Source organism: Musca autumnalis, unplaced genomic scaffold (assembly GCF_047663935.1).
Source record: "Musca autumnalis isolate F117 unplaced genomic scaffold, ASM4766393v1 scaffold_1, whole genome shotgun sequence".
Lineage (NCBI taxonomy): Eukaryota > Metazoa > Arthropoda > Insecta > Diptera > Muscidae > Musca > Musca autumnalis.
The window spans coordinates 104242195-104251172 of record NW_027411644.1 but is presented as its reverse complement, the minus strand read 5'-3'; positions in this window follow the sequence as shown (position 1 = coordinate 104251172).

Here is an 8978-nt window from a genome sequence, read left to right as displayed (position 1 = left end):
ACCATCATAAAAATAAATAGGCTTCTTTCTTTTTGGGACCCCCATTAACCCCCAAAATTTCGTGCCCATCCGATCAAAATTCCGACCTGTAGCGTGATTACAAAAAAATCGGAAAATGGGATGCATTATCGACTATTGCCATATCTTTGCTGTTTGACCACCTACGACAACCTACTTTACGTCGTTGTAAAGGTGATATTTTCTACTTTCCTTTCCTGGTTTTGCTTTGGATATACCTCTTAAAGAAACAAAGATATTGGCTTTGAAATAAAATGTTGACTTTTCTCCAAATAAGTGTTTGCCCATTCCGACCCCTAAATATTATCCGACCATCACCAAAATCAATATGCATCTTCATCTGTGAGACCCCCATTAACTCTCAAATTTTCGTGACGATCCGAACAAAATTGCGACCTGTAGCGTGATTTCCAAAAAAATAGAAAAATGGGATGTATTACCGACTATTGCGATATCTCCGTTATTTGGTTACCTACGCCGACCTAGTTTGCATCATTGTAAAGACGGGATCTTCTACTTTCATAGCCAGGCTTTGCTTTTGGAAAATTTTCAACCAAAGCTGTGATATTTGTCAATATAATTAAAATCGCAAAAATGAAAATTGGGGTTTTGTATGCTAGTATTGCGATATCTTCGTTGTTTGATCACCTACGAGCACCTACTTTACATCACTAGAAAGGTGATATTTTCTGCTTTCATTGTCAGGTTTTGCTTTTGGTATACCCCATATAGAAGCTGAGATATTGGCTTTGGAAAAAAACGTTGTCTTTTTATCCACCTAAGTTTTTTGCCCTTTCCGACCCCTAAATATTATCCGACCATCACCAAAATCAATAGGCTTCTTCCCCTCCGGGACCCCAATCAACATCCAAAATTTCGTGACGATCCGATCAAAATTGCGACCTGTAGCGTGATTACAAGGTTTAGATGGACAGACGGACAGACGGACAGACGGACGGACGGACGGACTGACGGACGGACACACATAGCCAGATCGACTCAGCTCGTCGAGACATTCATTTTGATATATATAAGTATGGCTCTACGACCATTATTTCGATGCGTTACAAACTTTTTGGCCAAAACCAACTTATAATACCCTCCCCACATAGTGGTGTAGGGTAAAAAAATTATGATTATTGGTCCATGTTTTGGTATAGCCCCATATAACGGTACCTCCCGATTTTCGGTATTTTGAGAATTTTACCTACAAGTTTTGATTATCTGTAATTTGAACATTTGACATTTGAAATTCCTAGTGGTTACCACACCTCTTCACCAAAAATTGTCAAGAAAGGTCGATGTATTGATAAAGCCCCCATATAATGGTATGGTTTTTCAGTAATTTGATGATTTTAGCTACAATATTTAACCGAACTAGCAGTAATTTGACATTTGAAGTTCTTAGTGGTCACAACACCTCTCCATCAAAAACTGTCAACATAGGTCCATGTTCGGATATAGCTCCCATATATAATTTGACATTTCAAGGTTGTAGTGGTCACCACACATCTGCATCAACAATTCTTTAACATTACCCCAATATAACGATACTTCCCGATTTTCGGTACTTTGAGGATTTTACTTAAAATGTTTAACCAACGTAGGTCATGTTTTGGTATAGCCCCAAAACAAACCTCCCGATTTTCCGTACCTTAGCTTTATTTTTTGGACGAACTTTCTGTAATTTGAAATTTAAAAGCCAACAAAAATTGTTCATTTAAGTTAATATTTTCGAATAGCCCACATACCTCCGAACTAGCTGTTAATGACATTTGAAGTTCCCACGTTATGTACCGATTTTCGGTATTTTGAGGATTCTAGCTGCAATTTTTAACCGAATTAGGAGTTATTTGACATTAATGGCTCCCATCATAGGTCCATGTTTTATCATAACTCCTATATAACGGTACCTCCCAATTTCTAGCCCACCAAAAATTATCAACATACATAGTTAGATATAGGCACCATAAAAGGGCCTCCCGAATGAAGCATTTTATGTACATTATCTGACATTTTAACGTACCCACCTAAAGTTGGGGACAGGAATGAAAACTAATTATTCCATTTTAGTTCAGAATATTTTATGGTGGAGGGTATGAAAAGTTCGGCCCGGCCGAACTTAACGCTTTTTTACTTGTTACACTTATATTTTCACTGATATACTATGTTTTTTTTATAGATATACATCAGATTACCCTATCATTTAATGCCATAATAGACAATTTTACGATGATGACTCTTCTCCAATTTGATGATTCTAGATCCGGTAATAATGCAGAAATATTAAATTGTATTGTCTATCCGTATATTTACTCCATACGTTATATTGTCTTATATGTTCAAAGATTCGGAAAGTTTTGATCCCAGCCGGGAAATGACGTGTATTTCCTTCCAGTTTACTTGGACAACATTTCCAAACAGTTGCCGTCTAGATGTACATCCACAGATGATGCTATATCTCCACATCAACGCAAAATTTCAAAAATTATTATTAAATATATAAATTATTATAGCCTATATTACTTTCAGAATATGCTGTAATGTATGTACTTTGAAAATTTCAGTACAATCTATTTGATTTCGTAAGGAACAAACAAACCGACAAACAAATATTTCACTGTTAATTATTACAAGTTTCAGTATTTGGGTGTATGTATAGCTTCTTAAAGCTGAAGTGAACTCGTTAAGTTGTCACTTGCCAATATTATCTTGTATCCAACAGAGGAAGTAAAGTGTCAATAAAAGCATTTAATTTGAAATTAGCTTTCCCTGTTGCTAAGGGGTGATTTAAAACGCAGTAGGAAGTAATATTAAATGTAATGACAAGCTAATTAATGAAACGAAATGCGTTCTTGGTAATTGGTAGGCGTTGTTATTCCCTAATATATGAAGGGGGATACAATGAAATCTCTATAACAAGATAACCGATTGAAGAATAGCCTTATGATCAGGTTAAAAGAAGATAAAACGTTGTTATGTCGTATACTTATTTGCCCGCCCACACCACTTTTTCCATCTTGTCCAACAAGTTTTTGTTATGCCGCCGCAAATGTATTTGTGATTAACTTCTCAAGCTCATCTTGCCCTTTCAAAGTATAAACAAATACTTTCAATAGATTTGTTCATGTTAAATTGGGCAATGTTTATCTAAATCTTGAAATCACTGAAAAGGAAATTTCATGAAACCATATTTCTTTTAATTGCTTCAATGCCACACTTTGAGCAACAACTGTGGATTAACAACTTTCATTTCGTGGATTTTTAATTGAAATAAACATTTACTTGAATTGCTTTGAGTGTCCAGGCAAATTTATTTATTAACTTTCCTTTTGGTATTTTTAGAATTTTGTGTTTTTTTGTGGACGTATTAATTTGCCAACTAATATATCAAGCTTTTTGTAGAAAATTAACTTATGTTGAAACTGAGGTATGGGGTATTGTAACTCGCGATCAGTTTTACTATACCATAACTTTTGACCGCATTTAGGCAAAATAAACTGTTTTAGCCCGATTCACCGAGGGGTTTCTTAAAATAATAATTTGAGCGGAAGTAATCTGCGCCTAAACACGAAATTTTTGTGCGTAAATTTTTCTCAAAAACATATTTTTTTGGTTTAAAATTTACAAACGTCATTCGATTTCCGTGGAAACCCGCGTAAATTTAGTTTTTTTACGTTCTGAATCTAACAAGCCACGACGCGTAAAAATCCACCCACTAGATCGGCGGATATGATACCCCTCAAATTTCGAAAATTTGCAAAAAATTATTTTGAAAATATCGCATATTAAAACGCGTTTTGGATGTGTCAGTTCTACTTTAATAAATAGATCGATACGCGTGTTTAAACTGCGCGAAAACAGATATTTCAAAACTATCGCTAATATAGAGATATAAAAGATTTTTTCTAAAAATTGAGTGCGATGCTACATCCACGGTTCTTGATGGATCGCATTGAAACGGCATAGAATGACGTATTTTTTAATGGTGATTATTGAAATCGGATGCGCATAAAATGTAAATGATCTTCGCGGAAATTATGACCATTTTACTGTATTTTGCACCCTTAAATGCAGCAGATGCTACATCGTGGCCGCCAAATAGAATTTGACAAACTGTACATCAAATAAAAGGGATTGATTCGCTGTGTTGGAAAATCGGATGCGCATCATGTCATTTTCATAATTACGCGGTTTATATGCATTTCAAATGTTGTAATATTCAATATAACATTATTTTAATGTTATGCCACAATTGGAATTCCTTGTGATTTAATATAAGGTTCTAATAATATTATCCAATAGGAAAACTATTAGCGAAAAATTTGTTACAACGGAATATCATCATTATTGCGTGAAATTTTGACGAAAATGCCGAAGAACTCAAACATTTTTTCTCCAACTTTTCCTATAAAACCATAAAAAAACAAGTAAGAACAGACTATAGTCGGACGGGGCCGACCATGTGATACCCTATACCACTATCCCTGTGCACTAGCTTTCCGGGCTAGCTGTTATAAGATGTGCATTAGAAATTTTACCAATTTTCACACAAAAGTTTTGATCAATTTAACCCGCTAAATATTATCCGATCATACCGTTGACTTGCACGCTACTTCTTCATCTCAAACCAAAACTACGTTTAAAATTTCGCGCCGATCGGACTATTATTGCGACCTACAGAGCGGCTACAAAATCGAGCAAAAATTTTGTTTTTGGTCCATTTCATCCCTTTAACATTTCACGATCATCGCCAAAAACTAATCAGTTCTATTCTGGTCCAAACCCGACCTCCATACTAAATTTCGTGACAATCGGTCCATAATTGCGGCCTCTAGCTTGATTACAATTTTTAATGGACGGACAGACGGACGGACGGACACACATCGCTAAATCGCTTTATCTCGTCGAGATATGAAGTTTGGTATACCACATGAGGGGTCTACGACGAATATTTCGCGGCGTTACATGAATTTTTGGGAAAACAAACTTATTATACCCTTTTCCACATTGTGGTATAGGGTATAATAAAATTAGAATAATATGATTTTAATTTTTTCGTAATATTTTCTTCGTATTTTTGCAAATAACATGAATACTATAGCTCCAACCTTCACAACTTAGGTTTCATTTTATACCTCAAAATGTCTGGATGCTGTTATAATTTTTGTAACTATGAGCGCTATTGTTTAAAAAATATGTTTGTAAATACGTGAAATTATTTAACAAATTTGATTTTTCGCTAATCCATTGAGACTTTGCGATTATTTTTTGCATCATCGCAAAGGGTACGAATTCAGTTAACGATAATAGGATATAACAGCTTACTATATTAAGCCGCGATTTTTTTAGAATTTTTTCTAATTATCATAATTAAAACGGTCATATCTTTTGCGCGCAACGATCAAAGTTAGTAACGAAAACAGATTTGGAATGCTGATTTTTTTCTTAATTTATGTACCAAAAATCTTTGATGTAGTATCAAAAAATTTATTTGATTTTTTTGAAATGGAAAAGACAATTTTAGACATTTTTCCTGATATATATATTTGGATTTAAGCTCAAAAGTGCGCTTAAGTTCGGACCAACGCAGTGCCCAGTTCGAAAGTTCGTAGGTTTTTATAGTTCTCGGGCCATTTTCTCAGGAAGAATGGAACTGCATCTAAAAAAAACTTGTACCATCGTAATAGGGAATCGAATCCAAATTGTCTGAAACGAATTTCGCCCAAAAACACTTGGGGTCTGAAAGCATTATTTCGGCGAGTGGCTGTTTGGTCGTACGAGAGTGTGTACACCCTCATCAGCCTCAAGGTTGGGGGTATAATTATAACAACTACTACAATATTCTCTAAAGTATTTGAAAAATGTCATGATCGGGAGGTTTGACAAAATATCTTACCTGTAACACATTTTTAAAGACGCGATAGATTTCAAATCAAGAATAAATAAACAACGTATTGAAGATGATGAAATGTTAATATCGTTCGATGTCGTTTCCCTGTTCCCATGTGTCCCAGTTAACTTAGCAATCGATACTATAAAAGAAAATTGGACAATTATTAAGGACCACACACATCCCAATGAATCTTTTCATTGAAATATTAACTACATGCATTAAGGGTGAAAGATATTTTTTATACAAGGACAAGGTATTCGAGCAGCTTAAAGGGATGCCAATGGGATCACCAATATCACCAGTTATCGCAGACATCATAATGGAAAACATTATCGATGATTCCTTAGAAAAACTGACCATAAAACCAAAATTACTAACAAAATATGTCGACGACATATTTTGTGTTATTAAAAAAGACGAAGTAGGAAATACATTAAACGCTCTTAATAGGTTCAACAGACAATTACACTTTACCATGGTCGGTGAATCAAATAACCAATAGCCATACCTTGATGCCATAATACACAGGCAGAATAATATATTATTATTGGACTGGTATCAAAAACCAACTGCCTCCGGTAGGATCATCAACTCCCACTCAAAACATCCTCGCAGAATGAAAAGTAATACAGCGACAAATTTTATTAACATGGTGCTGAACATAAGTGACAAGTAGTTTCACACCAAAAATAAAATGAAAATTAAAACCATTCTAAAAATGAATGATTTTCCTTCAAAAACTATCAACGGTTTGATTAAACATGTAGAGAACAACAACAGATCTGACAAAAACGTACAAAATGTCGAAAAAAATATATACAAAAGATCTACATATATTCCAGGTTTTTCCGAGAGATTTTCACACTCTAATTTATATAATTATGAAAAGTATCAATTAGCTTTCAAAAGCAGCAACACCAACAACAACTTTTTCAGTAAAACAAAATCAAAAATTCCACGTGAATATAAATCGAATATTGTCTATAAAATAAAATCCAACGGTGACGGATCCAACATATGTAAGCCGACATATGTTGGAATAACAAAAACTATGCTCAAAACCAGGATCAGTTCCCACAAATCCGATCAAAAAGCTAAGAGCAAACCTCGCAGCCCATTGTGCCAAAGAAGGATAGATATTTTAGCTCAGGAGAACAACTACAAACGCAGATTCATATTAGAAATGTTGCACATCGTCAATGTACCTGCAGAAAATAGAATTAATTACAAGTCTGACACTGAACACTGTGCGCAGATTTATAGGAACACAATAGAAAAACACCAAAAACTTTAGTTGACAAGTACTTCTCAACAGACGAGGATGAAAAAACGGTAGCAGTTTAACAACAATTAGATGCAATACAGTGTAATTATTATTATATGATTGTTTTATATAATTATGTAAGAAAATGTTATTTGTTTCTCTTTAAAGTGAATAAAATCCCTGATGATGACTATCGACGATAGTCGAAATATCGGGTATCTATATATATAAAATAGAAATTTGTTTGTTTGTGCCTTATAGACTCAAAAACCGCTGAACCGATCTTACTGAAATTTTTAGGGTATATTGCTACATCGCCTGGAATGAAAATAGGCTATATCATTTTTTTAAATTCCGCGTTTACCTGGAGATATAGCATCAAAACCGGAGGTACCTCCAAAAAATTTAGATTTTGTATGCAAATATCTTTAGAACTGTTACAGATACAGAATTTGACAGAATTTGATGTAGAAATAAAATTACCAAATGATTTTCAAATCGGTTCAGATTTGGATAAAGATCCCAATTTCAATGAAATTTGGAATGTGTGACGGAATTTGTTCAAGAAATAAATGTGCCAAATTATATCGAAATCGGTACAGAAATGAATATAGCTTCATATATATTTTCGGCCGATATCCTGTATTTGATGCACCAAACACGCCATATATGTCCAATTTCGCTGAATTTTGGAATGTGTGACGGAATTTGGTATAGACATAAATGTGCCAAATTATATGGAAATCGGTTCAGATTTGAATATAGCTCCCATATATATTTTCGACCGATTTGAGGTATTTGATGCACCAAACACGCTATATATGACTAATTTCGCTGAACTTTGGAATGTGTTAAGGAATTTGTTCCAGAAATAAATGTGCAAAATTATATCCAAATCGGTTCAGATATGAATATAGCTCCCATATATATTTTCTGCCGATATCCTGTATTTGATGCACCAAACACGCTATGTATGTGTGTTAAATTTCAATGAAATTTAGAATGTGAGACGGGATGTGGTCTAAAAGGAAATGTGCCAAATTATATCGAGATCGGTTCGTATCGGAATATGGCTCTCGGTCGATTTCATATTTTTGATACGTATGCCCAATTTCAATGAAGTTTTGAAGAAACTCAGAAGTCAGTAGAAGTCGTCATTATATACAGAACTACATATAGTTGGGAAGGAATAGACCAAGTCTACACCTATTAGATATCATATATTTTAGAGACTTCTTAAGAATAATTTTTTATTATGATAGATATTTCATCATTATTTGAGTAAAAATTATAAATAAAAGTGGGAGTTATTCTAAAAATAATTTAAGATATCACAATCAGCCCTATTCTGAACGCATGGGAGTTGGGAATTTTTGCCCATTCCCACATTTTCGTATTCTGAGTAAAATTTTGTGGGAGTTTTTTTCCCATGTCCCATCTCCCCTCATTCTGAATGAAGTTCGAATTGGGAATTTGTTCCCATGGGAAAAAAGTATACATTCTCTATCTTGAATTGTGGGAGAATTTTGTGTCTTTTTGTGGGAAAAATCTTCCCAGCAAACAGTGTGGGAGTTTGAAAAAATTTTTCGAGAAATTTCATATTTTTATGAAATTTCATATTTTAAGACACCTACACGACAAAATTATTGCAAATATTTATAATCGCCATGTGTTTGCTTAATAAAAGCATTCAAAATGTACTGTAAAATATGTCATTAGTAGACTTCGGATTTTGCATATTCTTATATGATACAAAAACCTGCAAGAATCTAACATGTTTTACCCCGATAAAAAATGTTC